The sequence below is a fragment of the Bombina bombina genome, chromosome 3, assembly GCF_027579735.1.
Source record: "Bombina bombina isolate aBomBom1 chromosome 3, aBomBom1.pri, whole genome shotgun sequence".
In the NCBI taxonomy this organism is placed as follows: domain Eukaryota; kingdom Metazoa; phylum Chordata; class Amphibia; order Anura; family Bombinatoridae; genus Bombina; species Bombina bombina.
The window spans coordinates 156348120-156372169 of record NC_069501.1 but is presented as its reverse complement, the minus strand read 5'-3'; the positions used below and the strand labels follow the sequence as shown (position 1 = coordinate 156372169).

The window sequence follows — 24050 nt, the reverse complement described above, 5'->3', positions numbered from 1 at the left end:
CAGTTTTTTTTTAACCCTTTAGTGTAATGGTGGACTTTAATGTGGGTGAAAACCACATCTTCATCCGGGGGGGGGGGGGGGGGGCGGCACTTTAAGAGCTGATCATGCCACTCCTGCAGTTAATGCTTTTTACAAGGTGTTCAAACAGTGTCAAAAAAAGAACAAAGACGGAGGGTATCCAAATATGCCAAATGTATTTATTGTAATGTTTCAAAACATCACAGAGTACAGAACACACAACGTTTCTGGGCTTACCCCTTAATCATGTGTCATACAATCATACAGAAACACCTGTTTTAATAGGCTACTGGGCTTTTAACCCTTACATTCTTAATTGTTAGCTCCCATTAAAGAGCACAGCGCCATCTATTGACACCTCATAAGGTGAATCTGTACAAAATATATTCACCAACAGTGAAAAACCCCTAGTACAATTACCTATACTTATAAATCCTATGTACAAAAAAAATATTTTTGTAAATTTTTGTAAATTTTAAATTGATTTTTCCAAAAAACACTATCTATTTAATTAATAAATTCATCTTAAATATGTATCACTATCTCATAAAATCTATCTCTATAATAGCATCATTTATTTCATAAGTCTTTATTATTATACAAACAGCATAAAACAGTGTGTCACCAAGCCACAGAAATCTGGAAGTACTGGGCCCCTTCCGTAAGAAGGGGAGATGGATGGGGGACAGTTTAAAAATAACCTCAATCTTAACTCCCTTAAAGAGAGATGAAAGTTGAAACCCATATTTTTATGATTCAGATAGAGAAACTTTCCAATTTACTTTTGTTATCAAATTTGCTTCATTCTCTTGGAATTCATTGATAAAGCAGTAGCAATGTAACACTGGGAAATAGCTGAATTACATCAGGTGGTGAACCAATGACAAGAAGCATAGTGCAGCCACCAATCAGCAGCAACAGTAGCTCCCATTAGTGACTGAATTGTTGCTTCTGATACTACCTAGGTATGCTTTTCAACAAAGGATATCAAGAGAACAAAGTTAATTAGCTAATAGAAGTAAACTGGAAAGTTATATAAAATTGTATGTTTAATAGTAAAAGTTTAATTTTGACTTTACTGTCCCTTTAGCCCCTGAACGTCTGCAGTCGCTAAGGGTTGTACTAGCGCACCTTCTGCAACAGTGGAGAAGCTGTATGCCTCACATTCAGAGTTTTAAATGCTTTTAAAACATTTTTTTTTTAGTCAGATACTTTCAATACAGTAATTCATTTCTGATACACATGAAAGTCAAAACTAAACTTATGGTTTAGATAGAGCATCTGGTTTTAGGAGACTTTTTAATTTACTTTTCAACTTCACTTAGTTCTCTTGGTATCGTTTGTTACAATGCATACCTGTGTAGGCTCAGGAACAGCAATGGAGCATTGCTCATATGACACTTATCCTAGGTTCACTTATCACTCATATGACACTTATCCTAGGTTCACTTATCACTCATATGACACTTATCCTAGGTTCACTTATCACTCATATGACACTTATCCTAGGTTCACCATATGAGTTCAGCTATCTCCCAGTAGTGCTGCCGACTAGAGCTATGTGTCTATCCCTGTGCACACAAGCAACAGTGCAGTAATAAAATGCTCTAACACATTAAAGTATTCCATGTCCCTTTAACTAATCTGCCTTTATAAACATGCTCCTTCTGGATCTGGGCAAACACTTGCAAAGAGGTTATTTTACATACTTAAAAGGGATACTAAACCCATTAATCTTTCATGATTCAGGATAGAGCATGCCATTTTAAGTAGCTTTCTAATTTACCCCTATTATCAATTTGTCTTTGTCTGTTCTCTTGGAAGCTTTATTTGAAAAAGCAACAATGGAAGCTTACGGGCTGGACCATTTTTGGTTTAGAACCCTGGGTAGCACCTGCTTATTGGTGGCTATATTTTACATCCCTGCTTTTTTCAAATAAAGATTCCAAGAGAATGATGAAAATTTGATAATAGGAGTCAATTAGAAAGTTGCTTAAATTTGCATGCTCTATCTGAGCCATAAAAGAAAAAATTTGGGTTCAGTATCCCTTTAAAGAACATAATTACTTATACATTAAATTGTACTGTAAATTGTTCTCCCCTTCAATGATCTATCTTGCCTGCGTGACTGTATTAAATTGTACCTTGATATTTTCATTTGAAATAGCTGCTCTTGCCTGTTGCCTACACTAAAAATATGAATTTGTATGCATGCTTTGTAGAAAAGCTAAATAAACAGGATGCAAAAGCGTAACTATATTTTTTTTGTATCTGAAGCAGCTTGTTTTGCTATTTGAGCACCCCAGCTTTAATTTATATTGCAATTCCTAACTATTGGACTCTGAGTACAAACCAAGATAGCATGACCAGTTTTACTCTTTCTGCAGGGCTAGCCCATTTAAATGGGAATATTCTTGAGAACAGTAGGTGATGCTTTAATGAGTATTTTTTTTTTTATTTCAAATACAAAATAAACATTAAGAAACGATTTCTTACATATTGAATAATCTGCAGTATGTATAACAAGTCATGTGAAACATATTAAAGGGGGACACATTTTTCAGTACAATGCCCCTTTAATTATCTAGAAAGCATGAAGCCTTAATATAAATGATGTGATGTGCATTTTATTTGGGGATGAACTACCCCTTTAAATACTCCGTTATGTTGGAAACTGCACACACTATACGGCTGATCTAACCACCAGTAAGTGCTGCGTGTACGCAGCCTCAGGAGAGATTAAAACAGGGATTTATTTTTACAGCTACCGGGAGACGAGGAAATTGTCCCTGGGGGAAATGAGAAGAGAGAATGAAGCTGTGGAATGGATACAGAGTACAGACAGGGAAATAGCACAGAGCACACTCCTGTAATTGCTGGAGGAGGGAGGAGCACTGCAGCAACTTGAAGCTTCATCTAATCAATAGGCGGTGCCTTAACCTTATATGAATGAATGGAGGAGGAGGAGGAGGAGAATTTACTACAAGACCGTCCCATATCTAGCTGTGTGATTGGCTTAGGCTGCAGCTCCTCTAGGTGATTTGTAACCAACATCAACATGTAACACGCTTCAGTGTGATCCCGGAAGAATGTGATGTTGTTGTACAGGTGACCGGGGCACAGAGGAGCAGCTTTGAACAGATCTCGTCTACCTTTGGCCTTTTATATGGATTCAGCTACTGAAGGAAACAAGTTAGCTCACACTGTGCTATGAATCACATCTAGATGAATTCAGTAATACATTCTTCAGTTTGGAAATGACCTCAGGATCCGTTTTCATCTTTCTCAGAAATAGTCACTACTGGGTTTTACTTTGTATCTGATGACAGATTCTTGCAGCTTTTATTTTTCAAAACTCGGTTATTTTGAGTACTTGATTGACAAGTCCATTTCATTGAAGGAAAATGCTCAATACTTTTGTAGGAGGCGGTGTTGCTTATGAGAGACTCTCTGCCAGTGGGAAGGTAAACTTCATTATATAGTTCTGTAAACCTTCACCCCTTAGCTGCCAAAGAGCTGTGCTGGTGTTTATTTTATTGTAACCAGGGCTAAATAATTGTACTAACTGGTCCCAATATATTTCTTTCATTCTATTTACTGGCTAAAATTAAAGGGACGCTGAACCTATTTTTTTTTCTTTCATGATTCAGATAGAGCATGACATTTTAACCCTTTAAGGACACAGCTTTTAGTTTGCTCAATTGTTTTATGACGGAAAAATTCCGTCATATGTCCTTAAGAGGTTAATCAGCTTTCTAATTTACTACTATTATGAATTTTTCGTTATCTTGCTATCTCTATTTTAAAATCAGTGATGTAAATCTTAGCAGCCAGCCCATTTTAGGTTCAGCACCATGGATAGCGCTTGCTTATTGGAGGCTTACATTTACCCACCAATAAGCAAGCATAACCCAGGTTCTCAACCAAAAATGGGCCGGCTCTTATGCATCACATTCCTGCTTTTTAAATAAAGATAACAAGAGAATGAAGAAAACTTGATAACAGGAGTCAATTTTAAAATTGCATCTTCTATCTGAATCATGAAAGAAAAAAAAAATGGGTTTAGTGTCCCTTTAAACATAAGCTTCAGTATATTTTATTCTGATAGCTCTTACAACTATCAATCACATGCCTAAGTAAATCCCGGATAGCTGTCTAAACCTGAGCATCATGCACATTTATTGTACTGGCCAGTTATTAGGAGATGGCCACGTTTTAATGCACTGTGTGCTTTCTATATTCTGTGGCTAAGATTAAACTGCATTTGTCTCATGTAGAAGTTAAAATATAGTTTTTTAGTACATACAGTTTGATTTAAATAGTTAACACCCTCCAGTTTTAACATGTCCACGTGTGTGTGTACGTACATATGTGTGTATAAAATATGTACAGTGTAAACATGTCACTATAGTCTACAAGTCAAGGGTTAAAAGTTACTAGCCCAAAAGGAAAAAGTTACTAGTCCACTCGATGTTCAATGCAATTTCTTACTTGTCCGGACCAGTGGAAATTTCACACACACACACTTTATGTCGTTTCATGCTGTACTTCTCTATTTACTCCATGTTTAACCCTGTGTGGTGAGGCATGCAGTAATATCGCTGTCTCACGGAGGTCACAGCACTCTAACCCTTGTGACGCCGAAGTACAGGATACAGTTGCCATCACGAAGTAGGAATAGTTAAAACTCTACCAATAATCTCTCAATGCTGAATTTACACATTTTTTTTCGTCCCTGTATATATGGACGGATTTGCAGATTAATGTGCAACTAAGTATGAAGGGTAGATCAGTGGTTTATTAACAGGTACAGGTCTTCATACTTTATTAACAATGTGTGACACATATAAGGAACAGCAAAGTCAGATTCAACTTTTAATGATTCAGACACAGCGTGCAATTTAAAACTTTCTTATTTACTTTTTGTTATTAAATTTGCTTTGGTGAAACTTTTTAAAGTGATAGTAAATCCTAGCGTTTTTGAAATAAAGGGGACTTTTTTTGCAGTAAGTTTATGCCGAGCTCGCGGCATTCGTTTTTTTTTTTTTTAGAGCCGGATTTCTTCTTTTGAAAGTGCAACAAATTAATATCTGGATTTGAACAGATCTTAGTATATTGCACATTCACAAGAATAAATCCGGCGTCGTATAGAGCTGAATGTGAGCGACTAGCTTCTTCCGCATTTGGCAGTGATTGAAACTGACAAATGCACATGTCTTCTTTTGTAGCAATGTCATACGTAGTTCCAAATTCTGCTGTCATTGAGTGCTGAAGACACTTCCTATGAGCCTACCAACATTTGCTGAGATTAAAGCAAAAATTACAATAGAAGTAAGCTGGAATTTATTTGTACAATTGGATTCTATATTTAAATCAAGAAAGTTTAATTTTGACTAGACTGTGCCTTTAAATAACACACACTGTGTATACTAAATGATTACACAACTGAAATGTGTATACAGATGAGACATAATGCATCTGAATGCCCTGAACGGTTTACAGTAAACAAGTCCTGCATATGTAAATCTGTAAGACATTTAAAGGTCATATACTGTACATTTACCAGAATCATTCTATTACTGTTTGACTGTAAATATCCATATGTACAACGTATTTTATTTACTAAAGAGAGGTGAAACCCAGTATTTTGCCTTCACTATTCAGATAGAGCGTAAAAATGCTTTACAATTTATTTATTTTGTCAAATGTACTTTGTTCTTTGGTTTCCTTTGCTAAAAAGCAGGTAGATATGCTCATAAGCAAGACAAGTATGTGAAGCACAATATAGCAGCTGCAGTTTTGCTAGAATGCTTTTAACAATGTAATACATTTGTAAGAGCACTTAATGGTAGCAGTGTTTGCACTAAACGCTGCCATATAGTGCTCTAGACCTACTCACACTACCTACATGTTTTTCAACAAGAAATACAATGAGAATGAAGCATATTTAATTATACAAGTATTATTTTTTTTTTAAATTGGATTCATTAAATACTCTAAATCTGAATCATGAAAGAAAACATTTGGGCTGATGTCCCTTTAACATTACTCTTAAAGGGACAGTAAAATCCAAATTAAACTTCAATATATTGGATAGAGCATGTCATTTTAAACAAGTTTCCAATTGACTTCTGTTTAAATTTTGCTTAGTTCTGGTATCCTTTGTTAAAGAGTAATCTAAGGTGAGCTCAGGGGAGTGCACGTGTGTCTAGCCATCTGGCAGCAGTTTTTGCAACATTGTTTATAGCAGTGTGATACATAGTTACAAACACTGCTGCCATAGACTGATATAGACACACTCCTGGGGCGCGATCCGATATAGATCGTAGTTTGCGGCGCAAGCGAGGGAACCCGCGTCGCCCGCAGTTTCAGCTCGCAACTCGAGCTATCCCATATACAGCGCCGTCAGATGCTAACGTGCCGTAAGTCTGATAAACCAGCGATGTCCAGAAATCTGCGCAAGTACAAATTTCTGGCGTCGCCAGTGACTTGCGGCACGTTAGAAACTGCCGGCGCCTACAAAACCTGACTAAAGTCTAAATCACCCGCACTGTCTAACACGCCTCCCTAACATAGCCCGACAAGTCTAACACGCCTCCCTAACATAGCCCGGCACGTCTAACCCTCTATCCGCTATCCCCCCTCACTAGCCTAACAATAAAATATGTATTAACCCCTAAACCGCCGCTCCCGGAGCCCGCCGCTACCTAATAAATCTATTAACCCCTAAACCGCCGCCAGCTATATTAAATCTATAACCCCCTAAAGTGAGCCCCTAACACCGCCGCCATCTACCTTACCTACCCCCTAAAGTGAGCTCCTACCCCGCCGCCATCTATTTTAAAATTATTAACCCCTAATCTAATCCCCCTACCCCGCCGCCATCTATATTAAATTATTCAACCCCTAAAATACTAAACTATCCCTACCACTAAACCTAAGTCTAACCCTACAAATAGCCCTGAAAAGGGCTTTTTGCGTGGCATTGCCCCAAAGTAACAGCTCTTTTGCCAGCCCTTAAAAGGGCTTTTGGCGGGGCTTTGTCACAAAGTAAACTGCTCTTTTGCCTACAATCTACATCCCCCTACACCGCGGCCACCTATAATAAATGTATTAACCCCTAATCTAATCCCCCTACACCGCCGCCAGCTATATTAACCCTAATTATATTAGGGTTAATATAGTTAATATAGTTATTATATTATATATATTAACTATATTAACCCTAATTATATTAGGGTTCATATAGTTAATATCGTTATTATATTATATATATATATTAAGTATAATAACCCTATCTAACTCTAACATCCTAACTAAACTCTTATTAAAATAAATCTAATATTAATATTATTAATTAAAATATTCCTATTTAAATCTAAATACTTACCTATAAAATAAACCCTAAGATAGCTACAATATAATTAATAATTACATTATAGCTATGTTAGGGTTTATATTTATTTTACAGGTAAATTGTTAATTATTTTAACTAGGTATAATAGCTATTAAATAGGTATTACCTATTTAATAGCTACCTAGTTAAAATAATTACCCAATTACCTGTAAAATAAATCCTAACCTAAGTTACAAATACACCTACACTATCAATAAATTAAATAAACTACAAATATCTATCTAAAAATACAATTAAATAAACTAAACTAAATTACAAAAAAAAACAAACACTAAATTACAAAAAATAAAAAAAAAGATTACAAGATTTTTAAGCTAATTACACCTATTCTAAGCCCCCTAATAAAATAATAAAGCCCCCCAAAATAAAAAAAATTCCCTATTCTAAATTAAAACAAGTTCAAAGCTCTTTTACCTTACCAGCCCTTAAAAGGGCCTTTTGTGGGGGCATGCCCCAAAGAAAACTGCTCTTTTGCCTGCAAAACAAAACACAATACCACCCCCCAACATTACAACCCACCACCCACATACCCCTAATCTAACCCAAACCCCCCTTAAATAAACCTAACACTACCCCCCCTGAAGATCTCCCTACCTTGTCTTCACCCACCCGGGCAGAACTCCTCATCCGATCCAGGCGATGTGTTCCAGCAAGCGGCAGTGAAGTGTTCTTCCATCTGGGCGATGTCTTGAAGCAAGCGGCAGAGAGTCTTCTTCCATCGGCGATGTCTTCAAGCAAATCGGCATCTTCAATCTTCTTAGTTCGCTCCTCCGCCGCGGAGCATCCTTCCGGCACGACGACTTCCCGACGAATGAGGTTCCTTTAAATGACTTCATCCAAGATGGCGTCTGCCGAATTCCGATTGGCTGATAGGATTCTATCAGCCAATCGGAATTAAGGTAGAAAAATCTGATTGGCTGATGGAAGAAGACTCTCTGCCACTTACTTCAAGACATCGCCCGGATGGAAGAACACTTCACTGCCGCTTGCTGGAACACATCGCCTGGATCGGATGAGGAATTCTGCCCGGGTGGGTGAAGACAAGGTAGGGAGATCTTCAGGGGGGGTAGTGTTAGGTTTATTTAAGGGGGGTTTGGGTTAGATTAGGGGTATGTGGGTGGTGGGTTGTAATGTTGGGGGGTGGTATTGTGTTTTTTTTTTGCAGGCAAAAGAGCAGTTTTCTTTGGGGCATGCCCCCACAAAAGGCCCTTTTAAGGGCTGGTAAGGTAAAAGAGCTTTGAACTTGTTTTAATTTAGAATAGGGTAGGGAATTTTTTTTATTTTGGGGGCTTTATTATTTTATTAGGGGGCTTAGAATAGGTGTAATTAGCTTAAAAATCTTGTAATTTTTTTTTATTTTTTGTAATTTAGTGTTTTTTTTTTTTTGTAATTTAGTTTAGTTTATTTAATTGTATTTTTAGATATATATTTGTAGTTTATTTAATTTATTGATAGTGTAGGTGTATTTGTAACTTAGGTTAGGATTTATTTTACAGGTAATTGGGTAATTATTTTAACTAGGTAGCTATTAAATAGGTAATACCTATTTAATAGCTATTATACCTAGTTAAAATAATTAACAATTTACCTGTAAAATAAATATAAACCCTAACATAGCTATAATGTAATTATTAATTATATTGTAGCTATCTTAGGGTTTATTTTATAGGTAAGTATTTAGATTTAAATAGGAATATTTTAGTTTATAATATGAATTAGATTTATTTAATAAGAATTTAGTTAGGGGTGTTAGGGTTAGATAGAGTTAATATAGTTAATATAAATACTATAGTAACTATATTAACTATATTAACCCTAATATAATTAGGGTTAATATAGTTAATATATATAATGTAATAACTATATTAACTATAATATACTTAGGGTTAATATAGATAATATAGCTGGCGGTGGGGTAGGTAGATTAAATTAGGGGTTAATAATTTTAATATAGATGGCGGCGGTTTTAGGAGCTCACAGTAGGGGGTTAGTTTATGTAGATGGCGACGGTTTAGGGGTTAAATACTTTATTAGGGATTGCGGCGGGGGATCGCGGTTGACAGGGAGATAGACATTGCGCATGTGTTAGGTTTATTTTAGCAGCCAGTTTAGGGAGTTACGGGGCTCCAATACTCAGCGTAGGGCTTCTTACGGCTGCTTTTTGTGACGAGGTGAAAATGGAGTAAGATTTCTCCATTTTCGCCACGTAAGTCCTTACGCTGTATATTGGATACCAAACTGCGCGGGTTTGGTATACCTGCCTATGGCCCAAAAAACTACGGGCGACGGCAGAAATATACGCGCGTAACTTCTAGGTTACGCCGTATATAGGATACCAAACCTGCGCAAATATTGGTGTCGCCGACTTTTGCGGGCGATGATTTTTATCGGATCGACCCCCTGAGCTCCTATCAGCATACCTAGCTGTATTTTTCAACAAAGGATATAAAAAAAAAAAGCAAATTAGATAATGGAAGTAAATTGTAAAGTTGTTTTAAATCACATGCTCTATCTGAATCACAAAAGGTTAATTTCGACTTTACTGTCACTTTAATATGAAATTCTTCTGTAGAGGGGGTCCAGAGTAGGGACATAAAAGGAATAGTGTTGTTTCTGAAAGCGAGCGGCAGCAGTTGTTAATGATGGGTAAAAAAAGCCAAGGGTAAACAGAGTAAATAAATGTGTGTTTGGAAACAAGATCAGAGATATTATGGGAGAAGTCCAAATACAGATTTAGCATTTTAAGGTTTTGAACTTTATGCATTTCGATTTGGGAAGTTATCAAAGGAACTGGAAAAGAGAAGCAAGTGATGCAGAAAGAGTAGGATGACAGTCAGGAGAAGGCAACTTAAAGGGACACTGACTGAACCCAAAATTGCATGCTCTATTTGAATCACTAAAGAAAAAAATTGGGTTCAGTGTCCATTTAATATGGAGATGCAGAAGTAAAGGCAGTTGTTAAGAGACTCATTTTAGTTCCTTTGCAGTGTAAGGTATTCACAGGAGATGGATTTTAGAGGTGCTGAGCAGGGTGTGCATGCATATGGCGGGGGGTGGAGAGGGTACAGTGTAGTTTGAGGTATTAAGAGAAAAAGTAGACTTTAGTGTATGGAATGGAGTGTTCTCCCCAGGTCCTTTTAAGCAGGTGCACCACCCGGCTGTATTTTACTGACCACCCAGCTAAAAATGTTGCCAATATTAAGCAAAATTTAGCTAATATTAAAAATGTTCAATTTAATACATTAAAGGGGCATGAAACCCAAAATTTTTCTTTCATGATTTAGGAAGAACATACAATTTTATACAACTTTCCAGTTTACTTCTATTATAAAATTTGCTTCATTCTCTTGGTATCATTTGTTGAATGAGCAGCAATGCTTTACTGCTTTCTAAACACATTGGTGAGCCAATGACAATCAGTATACAGTATATATATATATATATATATATATATGCAGCCACCAATCAGCAGCTAGAATCTAGGTTCTTTGCCGCTCCTGAGCTTACCTAGATAAACATTTTAGCAAAGGATAACAAGAGAAGGAAGCAAATTAAATATCATAAGTAAATTGGAAAGTTGTTTAAAATAGTATGTTCTACCTATATCACAGAAGAAAACTTTTGGGTTTCATGTTCCTTTAATGTTAAATTATGCAATTAATTTGTGTTTTGCATAGCAAAAAATGATATTATATTAGAAAATATTACGCGTCCCCCACCTGGCTAATACACAATACCACCCGGCTAATTCACTGTGTGGAGGACACTGGAATGGCAATAGAACGAAGGACTAATGATAATTCCGTCTTTAAAATTTCTTTTTTAGGTGATGTTACACTGTTTAGGAAGAAATATCATGTAGGCATTTGGTGATAAGACATATGGTAAAATATCTGGGTTGTTATTGCTCAGTGCCAATAAACTTGATTTTGGTTATAAACGTAACAGAAGATCAAGATTCAGGAGACAAAAGGCTGTTTTAAAGAGACAGTAAAGTAAAAATCTAACTTTCATGATTAAGACAGAACATGCAATTTTGAAAAGCTTTCCAACTAATTTCTATGATCAAATTTGCTTTCTTCTCTTAGTATCCTTTGTTGAAAACTAAATCTAGGTAGGCTGATAGGCCCTGTGTACTTGTTTATGGCAGCCAGGTGGCTTAAAACACATGCACACTCTTGAACTCCTCTAGGATTACACTATAACAAATGATACCAAGAGAACTAAGCAAAATTAACAATAGAAGCAAATTGGAAATTTGTATAAAATTTCATCCTCTATCCAATCAATTTAAGTTAAATTTTGACTAGATTGTCCCTTTTAAATATTATATATGAAGACTTACTTCCCTATACCACTGTAAAAAAATCATTATCCATCAACAATTGTGCAAAAAAACCCCAACATTTTCCACTGATGATATTTAATTAGTCGAAATGTGAGAATTTAGCCTTAGAGGCTATAGAGACTGTCAGACGGTGTAGGTTGAGACAGCTTTTGCCTGCCTGGTACTCGCCTTTTTCTAACTAGCTGGTTATTCTGGTTTGAGGTGAAAGAGGTTGTTTTCATTACATAATAAACTGAATGAGCAGTAAATATAAGTCTACAAACAAGAGGCTATACATATTTCAGTACGTTATAGATAATATATATAGATACATAAACACATTGCTTGATTAATAAACATATGAAACATACCTGTTGTGAAAAACAGATAAATATATTGGATACTCAAACCAAACACTATTCAAGTTTTTTTGAAAATTCCTTCTACAAAAAAAATATTTGGTAAATTGTTATAACAATAAAAATTGTCCAAGTTAAAGGGGCGTAAAAAGAAATGTTTCAATGCGTTAGATAAGTAGTTGCCAAACTTTTTCTGGTCACTGCCCCCATAATGAAAATAACAATACAATTTAAAAGAGTTATAATTAAAGGGATAGTCAATTTGTGCATTGTAGAACTAATAATTTAAATAAACGTTAGATAAGGTTCATTGGTAAACTCTTACTTTTTATGTGCCAAACGAGTTATACATTCATTTGACATTCTTTGCCTCTCGTACTACCGTCCCCCCTTCACTAGACTGCTTTTTTTTCTTTTCTTTTTAAAGGGACACTGAACCCAAATTTTTTCTTTCGTGATTCAGATAGAGCATGCAATTTTAAGTAACTTTCTAATTTATTTCTATTATCAAATTTTCTTCATTCTCTTTGTATGTTTATTTGAAAAGCAAGAATGTAAGTTAAAATGCCGGCCCAATTTTGGTGAACAACCTGGGTTGTCCTTGCTGATTGGACAGCACCAATAAACAAGTGCTGTCCACGGTACTGAACCAACAATTTGCTGGCTCCTTAGCTAAGATGCCTTCTTTTTCAAATAAAGATAGCAAGAGAACGAAGAAAAAATGATAATAGAAGTAAATTAGAAAGTTGCTTAAAATTGCATGCTCTTTCTGAATCATGAAAGAAAAACATTGGGTTCAGTGTCCCTTTAAGTACCATACAGCACACAATCTGATTGGCTGCTGCATGAAAACTACATAAAAAAATTGAAAAGCAGTCTAGTGAAAGGCAGGCGGAGGTATGAGGAGAAAAGGATGTCGGATTAATGTATAACTTTCATTTGGAGCATAAAAAGTAAGGGTTTATGACTGAACCTTATACTACAAATCTAACATTTATTTCAATAAGTAGTTCTACAATTCACAAATTTACTATCACTTTCAAACTTTTTTCCAAAATTAAAAAAAGTTAAAGGTATAGTAAACACCGAAAATGTTATTGTTTAAAAAGATAGATAATTGCTTTATTTACCATTCCCCAGTTTTGCATAACCAACACTGTTATAGAAATATACTTTTTACCTCTGTAATTACCTTGTATCTAAGCTTCTGCAGACTGCCTCCTTATCTCAGATCTTTTGACAGACTTGCATTTCAGGCAATTAGTGCTGACTCATAAATAACTTCACATGCATGAGCACAATGTTATCTATATAAAACACATAAACTCCCTATAGCTGTGAAAAACTGCCAGATGCATTCAGATAAGAGGTGGCCTTCAAGGGCTTAGGAATTAGCATATGAGCCTACCTAGGTTTAGCTTTCAACTAAGAATAACAAGAGAACAAAGCAAATGTGATGATAAAAGTAAATTAGAAAGTTGTTAAAAATTACATGGCCTATCTGAATCATGAAAATTGAATTTGGTCTTTACTATCCCTTTAATTAAAATGTACTATCTTGATCTTGTGATACCAGCTTTTTAAAATCCCTAGTCAGTGTGCAAGATATATATATACACTGCATTTATTATTATTTCACAAGTGTATGTGATGTGGGTAAAGCTACTCAGACAAGCACAGGACTTTTCTATGCTTCCTGATACTACACAGTAATTCTAAACTATGTATTTAACACTGTCCCTTTTAATGCCTAGCTTACTGCCTTCTGCAAAAAAAAAATGGTTCATTAAGCATTCCACACATACACTTAAAACTTGTCTCACACACATTTGCCAGCCCCCCACTTCCAAAAAAAATAAAACAAGTTATATAAATGAGGGAACCTAGAGATAGTAAAGCCAAAATTAAACTTTCATGATTCAGATAGGGCATGCAATTTTAAACTCTCCAATTTACATTTTTCATTAAATGTGCTCTGTTCTCTTGGTATTCTTTGTTGAATGCTAAAACTTGAAGGCCACTTTTTATCTGATTGCATTTTATCAGCTAGACAGTGCCGGTTCATGTGTGCTATTGAGATAACATTGTACTCACTCCCGTGGAGTTATGCATGAGTCAGCACTAATAGGCTGAAATGCAAGTTTGTAAAAAGCACTGAGATAAGGGGACAGTCTGCAGAGTCTTTAGATACAAGGTAATCACAGAGGTAAAAAGTGTATTAATATAACAGTGTTGGTTATGCAAAACTGGGGAATGAGTAATAAAGGGATTATCTATCTTTTAGACAATAACAATTTTCAAGTAGACTGTCCCTTTTTAAAATTGCATGATCTATTTGAATCATAAATCTGTCATTCTGACTTTACCATCTGTTCAGATTACACAGTAATGTACAGCACTGTTAAATAAAGTATGTGGGTCTCCTGTACAGTCTGTAGCAGTCAGTTACTGATAAACCCAAACCTTCATAAAAAGAAAATGCTTGAAAGCAAAGAGCAGTAAAACTTTAAATGTAAAGGAAAACATTGTTGCACTTTAGATAGAATATATGTCTAAAGAAACGCAATAATATTCACTGTGCTTGGAGGATCCCACTACCATGCTCCTCTAATCCTTGCCTACTAGCGCCCCCTATGGTAATCCCAGAGATTTCTTCTAGCTCATATTTATTTGTGTCCCCATCTCTATTCCATCCCCAGGGGGAGTATTGTCCACTTTAGGAACCACTGCAGTACAGCATATTATTATGGCACTTTTGCTTCCATATAACTATGTTTAAACACATACTTAAAGTCAGCTCCAGAGCAGAAGTGCACTACTGGGAGATAACTTCATACATCTGGTGAACCAATGAGAAGTGGCATATGTGCAGCCAGTAACTGGCAGCTAGCTCCCAGTCGTGCATTGCTGCCCCTGAGCCTACCCAGGTATACTTTTCAACAAAGGATAGCAAGAGTGCATAGTCAGTTTGATAATAGAAGTAAATTAAAAAGTCTCTCACAATTACATTCTCTGTCTGAATCATGAAAGTTTCATTTTGACTGTCACGTGCCTTTAATTGTAATTACAGTAGGGCACAATCTATATTTCATATATCGGAGGTTCAGTTGTATTTGTAATAAGATGAGATTGTTTTTACTTCTACAGAAAGAGAACCCTGAAAGTAATGCCTCCTTTTTCAGTAGAGTGACTTACTCCTGGTATAGCAGGTATGTATATTGCTGACTTTCATTTCATAGAATATTTAATATATTATGTTTACTAACAAAGAAGGATGCATATTAACTATAGTTGTGATATCTATGGTATTACAATAAACGTGCTGTTAATTTCAGTAAAATTAATAAATGGGACACCCATATTTCTCACTAACTGCTCCTGTATGAACATAAATTGTGTTTGTATCGCCTACTTGTGAGTCCTGCTTTGTCTGATATGCTCCTTAAAAAGATTGGTGCATTTATTCCCGGCTGCTGCTATCATTTGGCTTTAACACTGAACCCAATTTTTTTCTTTCATGATTTATATAGAGCATGCAATTTTAAGCAACTTTCTAATTTACTCCTGTTATCAGTTTTCCTTTGTTCTCTTGGAATCTTTATTTGAAAAAGCAGGGATGTAAGCTTACGGGCCAGCCCATCTTCGGTTCAGCACCTTAATAGGGCTTGCTGATTGGTGGCTAAATGTACCCACCAATCAGCAAGCGCTATCCAAGGTTCTGAACTGGGCCGACTCGTAAGCTTACTTTCCTGCTTTTTCAAATAAAGATACCAAGAGAACAAAGACAAATTCATAATAGGAGTAAAAAAGAAAGTTGCTTAAAATTACATGCTCTATTTGAATCACGAAAGAAAAAATGTGTTCAGTATTCCTTTAAGTATTATGAGAATTGAATACCCATGAATATGCAGGAGCTACAATATCACACATTATAGGCGCAATTCAATGCGAGATGCTGAGTACCCCATCATTGCCTTTGAAGTCCAAGTGATGTTACCCTCCAATGTGTGATTGGTAAAATTATGGTTGCTCTAAAGTCAATTACTGACTCAATTTTTGTCAAAGTTTTGAAAGTAGAAGTACTGATGATTTGGTTAAAAATATTGCTAAGAATTGTCTTTTTTCAGACAAAGTATTTTACCTTTTTAAAAATTAATGATTCAGATAGAGCATGTGATTTTAAGCAACTTTCTAATTTACTCCTATTATCAGTGTGGCCACCAATCGGCTAACTCTAACCAGGGTGCTGAACCCAAAATGGGCCAGTTCCTAAGCTTACATTCCTGCTTTTTCAAATTAAGATACCAAGAGAACAAAGAAAAATTAACAATAGGAGTAAATTAGAAAGTTGCTTAAAAATGCATGTGCTATCCGAATCATAAAATAAAAAGTTTGGGTTTCATATCTGTTTTATATATTTTTGGAATTTCATCAAAATGTCATAGAAATCTGTCCAATAGCCCAGTAAATGTACAGCATCTTCTTTAAAAAGGTCATGAAGCCTAACATTTTTCTTTTGGGATCCAGACACAGCATGCAATTATAAACAACTTTTCAATTTACTTCTGTTATCTAATTTGCTTTGTTAAAGACATATCTAGGTAGGCTCAGGGATAGCCATTCAGTAGTAAGAGCTAACTGGTGATTGATGACTGCACATATATGTCTCTTGTCATTGGCTCACCAGAAATGTTCAGCTAGCTCCAGTAGTGCATTTCTGCTCCTTCAGCAATGATACCAAGCAAATGTGGTAACTGTAAAGTTGTTTAAAGTTGTATACTCTTATATACGCATCATGAAATAAACATTTTTGGATTTTCATATCCCTTTTTAAAAAGACAGGAAACCCCAACATTTTCTTTTATGAGTCAGATAGAACATATAATTTTAAACAACTTTCCAATTTACTTCTATTATCAAATTTGCTTCATTCTCTTGTTATCCTTTGCTGAAGGAACAGCATTGCACTACTGGCAGTTAGCTGAACACATCTAGTTAGCCAATCACAAGAGACAAATGTGTGCAGGCACCAATCACCAGGATATGTGTGTATTCTCTTTCAACAAGGGATACCAAGAGAACAAAGCACATTTGAAAATAGAAGGGAAATTAAGAGTCTTAAAATGACCTGCTCTATCTGAATCATGCACTTTTAACCCCTTAACGACTGAGGACGTGCAGGGTACGTCCTCAAAAAAAAGGCAGTTAACGCCTGAGGACGTACCCTGCACGTCCTCGGTGTGGAAAGCAGCTGGAAGCGATCCTGCTCGCTTCCAGCTGCTTTCCGGTTATTGCAGTGATGCCTCGATATGGAGGCATCCTGCAATAACCTTTTTAAGCCATCCGGTGCAGAGAGAGCCACTCTGTGGCCCTCTCTGCACCGGAGATCGGTGGCTCACTGCGTTGGTGGGTGGGAGCCGGACCGAGAGGCGGGTGGCGGCCATCGATGGCCCTGGTGTTGTGGAGGGGGGCGGGATCGTGGGCGGGGTTGGCCGGGGGCACGCACGGACGTGCGCACGTGCACGGGAGGGCGCGTGCATGGGGAGGGAGCGGGTGGGAACCGCTACGTACAAAAAATGCTATAATAAAAAATGTTAAAAAATGTCTAAAGTAAAAAAAAAAAAACGATCAGCAAGGTGGGGGTTTGTCTGTGTGTGTGGGGGGGGGGGGGAAGCCACACTACAGAAAAAAAAAAAACAAACAAACAAAAAAAAAGCACTTTTTTTTGCAAACTGGGTACTGCCAGTACCCAAGATGGCCCCCAATAAGGCAGAGGGGAGGGTTAGAGAGCGGTTTTGGGGGGGGGATCAGGGAGGTTGGGGGCTAAGGGGGGATCCTACACAGTAGCATATGTAAATATGCTTAATTTTTTTTTTTTTTTTTTTTTAAAAAACCCTTTTATTTTAGTACTGGCAGACTTTCTGCCAGTACTTAAGATGGCGGGGACAATTGTGGGGTGGGGGAGGGAAGGGAGCTGTTTGGGAGGGATCAGGGGGTGGGATGTGTCAGGTGGGAGGCTGATCTCTACACTAAAGCTAAAATTAACCCTGCAAGCTCCCTACAAACTCCCTAATTAACCCCTTCACTGCTAGCCATAATACACGTGTGAGGCGCAGCAGGATTTAGCGGCCTTCTAATTACCAGAAAGCAACGCCAAAGTCATATATGTCTGCTATTTCTGAACAAAGGGGATCCCAGACAAGCATTTACAACCATTTGTGCCATAATTGCACAAGCTGTTTGTAAATTATTTCAGTGAGAAACCTAAAATTGTGAAAAATTTAACTTTTTTTTTTAAATTTGATCGCATTTGGCGGTAAAATGGTGGCATGAAATATACCAAAATGGGCCTAGATCAATACTTTGGGTTGTCTACTGCACTACACTAAAGCTAAAATTAACCATACAAGCTCCCTAATTAACCCCTTAACTGCTGGGCATAATACACTTGTGGTGCGCAGTGGCATTTAGCGGCCTTCTAATTACCAAAAAGCAACGCCAAAGCCATATATGTCTGCTATTTCTGAACAAAGGGGATCCCAGAGAAGAATTTACAACCATTTATGCCATAATTGCACAAGTTGTTTGTAAATAATTTCAGTGAGAAACCGAAAGTTTGTGAAAAAGTGAACGATTTTTTGTATTTGATCGCATTTGGCGGTGAAATGGTGGTATGAAATATACCAAAATTGGCCTAGATCAATACTTTGGGATGTCTACTAAAAAATATATATATATACATGTCAAGGGATATTCAGGGATTCCTGAAAGATATTAGTGTTCTAATGTAACTAGCGCTAATTTTGGAAAAAAGTGGTTTGGAAATAGCAAAGTGCTACTTGTATTTATGGCCCTATAACTTGCAAAGAACATGTAAACATTGGGTATTTCTAAACTCAGGACAAAATTTAGAAACTATTTAGCATGGGTGTTTTTTGGTGGTTGTAGATATGTAGATTTTGGGGGTCAAAGTTAGAAAAAGTGTGTTTTTTTCCATTTTTCCTCATATTTTATATTTTTTTTTATAGTAAATTATAAGATATGATGAAAATAATGGTATCTTTAGAAAGTCCATTTAGTGGCAAGAAAAACGGTATATAATATGTGGGGGTACAGTAAATGAGTAAGAAGAAAATTACAACTAAACACAAACACCGCAAAAATGTAAAAATAGCCTTGGTCCCAAACGGACAGAAAATGGAAAAGTGCTGTGGTCATTAAGGGGTTAAGGTTGATATCATTTTTAGGCTGTTTTGCATGTGTTGTGTGTTGTTTTTTTTCCTACAAAAATTGTGTCATGTTTTTTTTTTTGGTGCTCATTTGTGTCTGATATTTATGTATTTGTGATCAATGTAAGACTGTATTCAAGACCACTACTTTATTATTTGCAAAGGCCCAGTCATAAAAAAGTCCAGTCATAAAAAAATATTATTCTTTTTGCCTTGTTCCCCCCCCCCCCCCAGAAAAAAAAAAAAAATAGTAAAGTTTTCAAACACATTTAAGAAACTTAATTTGTTTTCTATTTTTTGAGTTTGTTTCTCCAGAGCTATAACCTCATCATGAAACCCACATTTCTCCAACATAGGTGTGTCCGGTCCACGGCGTCATCCTTACTTGTGGGATATTCTCTTCCCCAACAGGAAATGGCAAAGAGCCCAGCAAAGCTGGTCACATGATCCCTCCTAGGCTCCGCCTACCCCAGTCATTCTCTTTGCCGTTGTACAGGCAACATCTCCACGGAGATGGCTTAGAGTTTTTTAGTGTTTAACTGTAGTTTTTATTATTCAATCAAGAGTTTGTTATTTTAAAATAGTGCTGGTATGTACTATTTACTCAGAAACAGAAAAGAGATGAAGATTTCTGTTTGTATGAGGAAAATGATTTTAGCAACCGTTACTAAAATCCATGGCTGTTCCACACAGGACTGTTGAGAGGAATTAACTTCAGTTGGGGGAACAGTGAGCAGTCTCTTGCTGCTCGAGGTATGACACATTCTAACAAGACGATGTAATGCTGGAAGCTGTCATTTTCCCTATGGGATCCGGTAAGCCATGTTTATTAAGATTGTAAATAAGGGCTTCACAAGGGCTTATTAAGACTGTAGACTTTTTCTGGGCTAAATCGATTCATTATTAACACATATTTAGCCTTGAGGAATCATTTAATCTGGGTATTTTGATAAGATTATATCGGCAGGCACTTTTTTAGACACCTTTCTCTTTAGGGGCTTTCCCAAATCATAGGCAGAGCCTCATTTTCGCGCCGGTGTTGCGCACTTGTTTTTGAGAGGCATGACATGCAGTCGCATGTGTGAGGAGCTCTGATACATAGAAAAGACTTTCTGAAGGCGTCATTTGGTATCGTATTCCCCTTTGGGCTTGGTTGGGTCTCAGCAAAGCAGACACCAGGGACTGTAAAGGGGTTAAAGTTAAAAACGGCTCCGGTTCCGTTATTTTAAGGGTTAAAGCTTCCAAATTTGGTGTGCAATACTTTTAAGGCTTTAAGACACTGTGGTGAAATTTTGGTGAATTTTTAACAATTCCTTCATATTTTTTCGCAATTGCAGTAATAAAGTGTGTTCAGTTTAAAATTTAAAGTGACAGTAACGGTTTTATTTTAAAACGTTTTTTGTACTTTGTTATCAAGTTTATGCCTGTTTAACATGTCTGAACTACCAGATAGACTGTGTTCTGAATGTGGGGAAGCCAGAGTTCCTTCTCATTTAAATAAATGTGATTTATGTGACAATGACAATGATGCCCAAGATGATTCCTCAAGTGAGGGGAGTAAGCATGGTACTGCATCATTCCCTCCTTCGTCTACACGAGTCTTGCCCACTCAGGAGGCCCCTAGTACATCTAGCGCGCCAATACTCCTTACTATGCAACAATTAACGGCTGTAATGGATAATTCTGTCAAAAACATTTTAGCCAAAATGCACACTTATCAGCGTAAGCGCGACTGCTCTGTTTTAGATACTGAAGAGCATGACGACGCTGATAATAATGGTTCTGAAGGGCCCCTAAACCAGTCTGATGGGGCCAGGGAGGTTTTGTCTGAGGGAGAAATTACTGATTCAGGGAACATTTCTCAACAAGCTGAACCTGATGTGATTACGTTTAAATTTAAGTTGGAACATCTCCGCATTCTGCTTAAGGAGGTATTATCCACTCTGGATGATTGTGACAAGTTGGTCATCCCAGAGAAACTATGTAAAATGGACAAGTTCCTAGAGGTCCCGGGGCTCCCAGAAGCTTTTCCTATACCCAAGCGGGTGGCGGACATTGTAAATAAAGAATGGGAAAGGCCCGGTATTCCTTTCGTCCCTCCCCCCATATTTAAGAAATTGTTTCCTATGGTCGACCCCAGAAAGGACTTATGGCAGACAGTCCCCAAGGTCGAGGGAGCGGTTTCCACTTTAAACAAACGCACCACTATACCCATAGAAGATAGTTGTGCTTTCAAAGATCCTATGGATAAAAAATTAGAAGGTTTACTTAAAAAGATGTTTGTTCAGCAGGTTTACCTTCTACAACCAATTTCATGCATTGTCCCTGTCGCTACAGCCGCGTGTTTCTGGTTCGATGAGCTGGTAAAGGCGGTCGATAGTGATTCTCCTCCTTATGAGGAGATTATGGACAGAATCAATGCTCTCAAATTGGCTAATTCTTTCACCCTAGACGCCACTTTGCAATTGGCTAGGTTAGCGGCTAAGAATTCTGGGTTTGCTATTGTGGCGCGCAGAGCGCTTTGGTTGAAATCTTGGTCAGCTGATGCGTCTTCCAAGAACAAGCTACTTAACATTCCTTTCAAGGGGAAAACGCTGTTTGGCCCTGACTTGAAAGAGATTATCTCTGATATCACTGGGGGTAAGGGCCATGCCCTTCCTCAGGATCGGCCTTTCAAGGCCAAAAATAAACCTAATTTTCTTCCCTTTCGTAGAAACGGACCAGCCCAAAGTGCTACGTCCTCTAAGCAAGAGGGTAATACTTCTCAAGCCAAGCCAGCTTGGAGACCAATGCAAGGCTGGAACAAGGGAAAGCAGGCCAAGAAACCTGCCACTGCTACCAAGACAGCATGAAATGTTGGCCCTCGATCCGGGACCGGATCTGGTGGGGGGCAGACTCTCTCTCTTCACTCGGGCTTGGGCAAGAGATGTTCTGGATCCTTGGGCGCTAGAAATAGTCTCCCAAGGTTATCTTCTGGAATTCAAGGGGCTTCCCCCAAGGGGGAGGTTCCACAGGTCTCAGTTGTCTTCAGACCACATAAAGAGACAGGCATTCTTACGTTGTGTAGAAGACCTGTTAAAAATGGGAGTGATTCATCCTGTTCCATTAGGAGAACAAGGGATGGGGTTCTACTCCAATCTGTTCATAGTTCCCAAAAAAGAGGGAACGTTCAGACCAATCTTAGATCTCAAGATCTTAAACAAGTTTCTCAAGGTTCCATCGTTCAAAATGGAAACCATTCGAACAATTCTTCCTTCCATCCAGGAAGGTCAATTCATGACCACGGTGGATTTAAAGGATGCGTATCTACATATTCCTATCCACAAGGAACATCATCGGTTCCTAAGGTTCGCATTCCTGGACAAGCATTACCAGTTCGTGGCGCTTCCTTTCGGATTAGCCACTGCTCCAAGGATTTTCACAAAGGTACTAGGGTCCCTTCTAGCTGTGCTAAGACCAAGGGGCATTGCTGTAGTACCTTACTTGGACGACATTCTGATTCAAGCGTCGTCCCTTCCTCAAGCAAAGGCTCACACGGACATTGTCCTGGCCTTTCTCAGATCTCACGGATGGAAAGTGAACGTGGAAAAGAGTTCTCTATCTCCGTCAACAAGGGTTCCCTTCTTGGGGACAATAATAGACTCCTTAGAAATGAGGATTTTTCTGACAGAGGCCAGAAAAACAAAACTTCTAGACTCTTGTCGGATACTTCATTCCGTTCCTCTTCCTTCCATAGCGCAGTGCATGGAAGTGATAGGTTTGATGGTAGCGGCAATGGACATAGTTCCTTTTGCGCGCATTCATCTAAGACCATTACAACTGTGCATGCTCAGTCAGTGGAATGGGGACTATACAAACTTGTCTCCGAGGATACAAGTAAATCAGAGGACCAGAGACTCACTCCGTTGGTGGCTGTCCCTGGACAACCTGTCACAAGGGATGACCTTCCGCAGACCAGAGTGGGTCATTGTCACGACCGACGCCAGTCTGATGGGCTGGGGCGCGGTCTGGGGATCCCTGAAAGCTCAGGGTCTTTGGTCTCGGGAAGAATCTCTTCTACCGATAAATATTCTGGAACTGAGAGCGATATTCAATGCTCTCAAGGCTTGGCCTCAGCTAGCGAGGGCCAAGTTCATACGGTTTCAATCAGACAACATGACAACTGTTGCGTACATCAACCATCAGGGGGGAACAAGGAGTTCCCTGGCGATGGAAGAAGTGACCAAAATCATTCTATGGGCGGAGTCTCACTCCTGCCACCTGTCTGCTATCCACATCCCAGGAGTGGAAAATTGGGAAGCGGATTTTCTGAGTCGTCAGACATTGCATCCGGGGGAGTGGGAACTCCATCCGGAAATCTTTGCCCAAGTCACTCAACTGTGGGGCATTCCAGACATGGATCTGATGGCCTCTCGTCAGAACTTCAAAGTTCCTTGTTACGGGTCCAGATCCAGGGATCCCAAGGCGGCTCTAGTGGATGCACTAGTAGCACCTTGGACCTTCAAACTAGCTTATGTATTCCCGCCGTTTCCTCTCATCCCCAGGCTGGTAGCCAGGATCAATCAGGAAAGGGCGTCGGTGATCTTGATAGCTCCTGCGTGGCCACGCAGGACTTGGTATGCAGATCTGGTGAATATGTCATCGGCTCCACCATGGAAGCTACCTTTGAGACGAGACCTTCTTGTTCAAGGTCCGTTCGA

At 38.0% G+C, this 24050-nt stretch overlaps 1 pseudogene; it reads left to right on the top strand.

Annotated features, from left to right (window-relative positions):
* The first annotated feature begins 3107 nt into the window (after positions 1-3107).
* LOC128652993 (multidrug resistance-associated protein 1-like) overlaps positions 3108-24050 on the top strand; it is a 286157-nt pseudogene continuing 265214 nt past the window's right edge.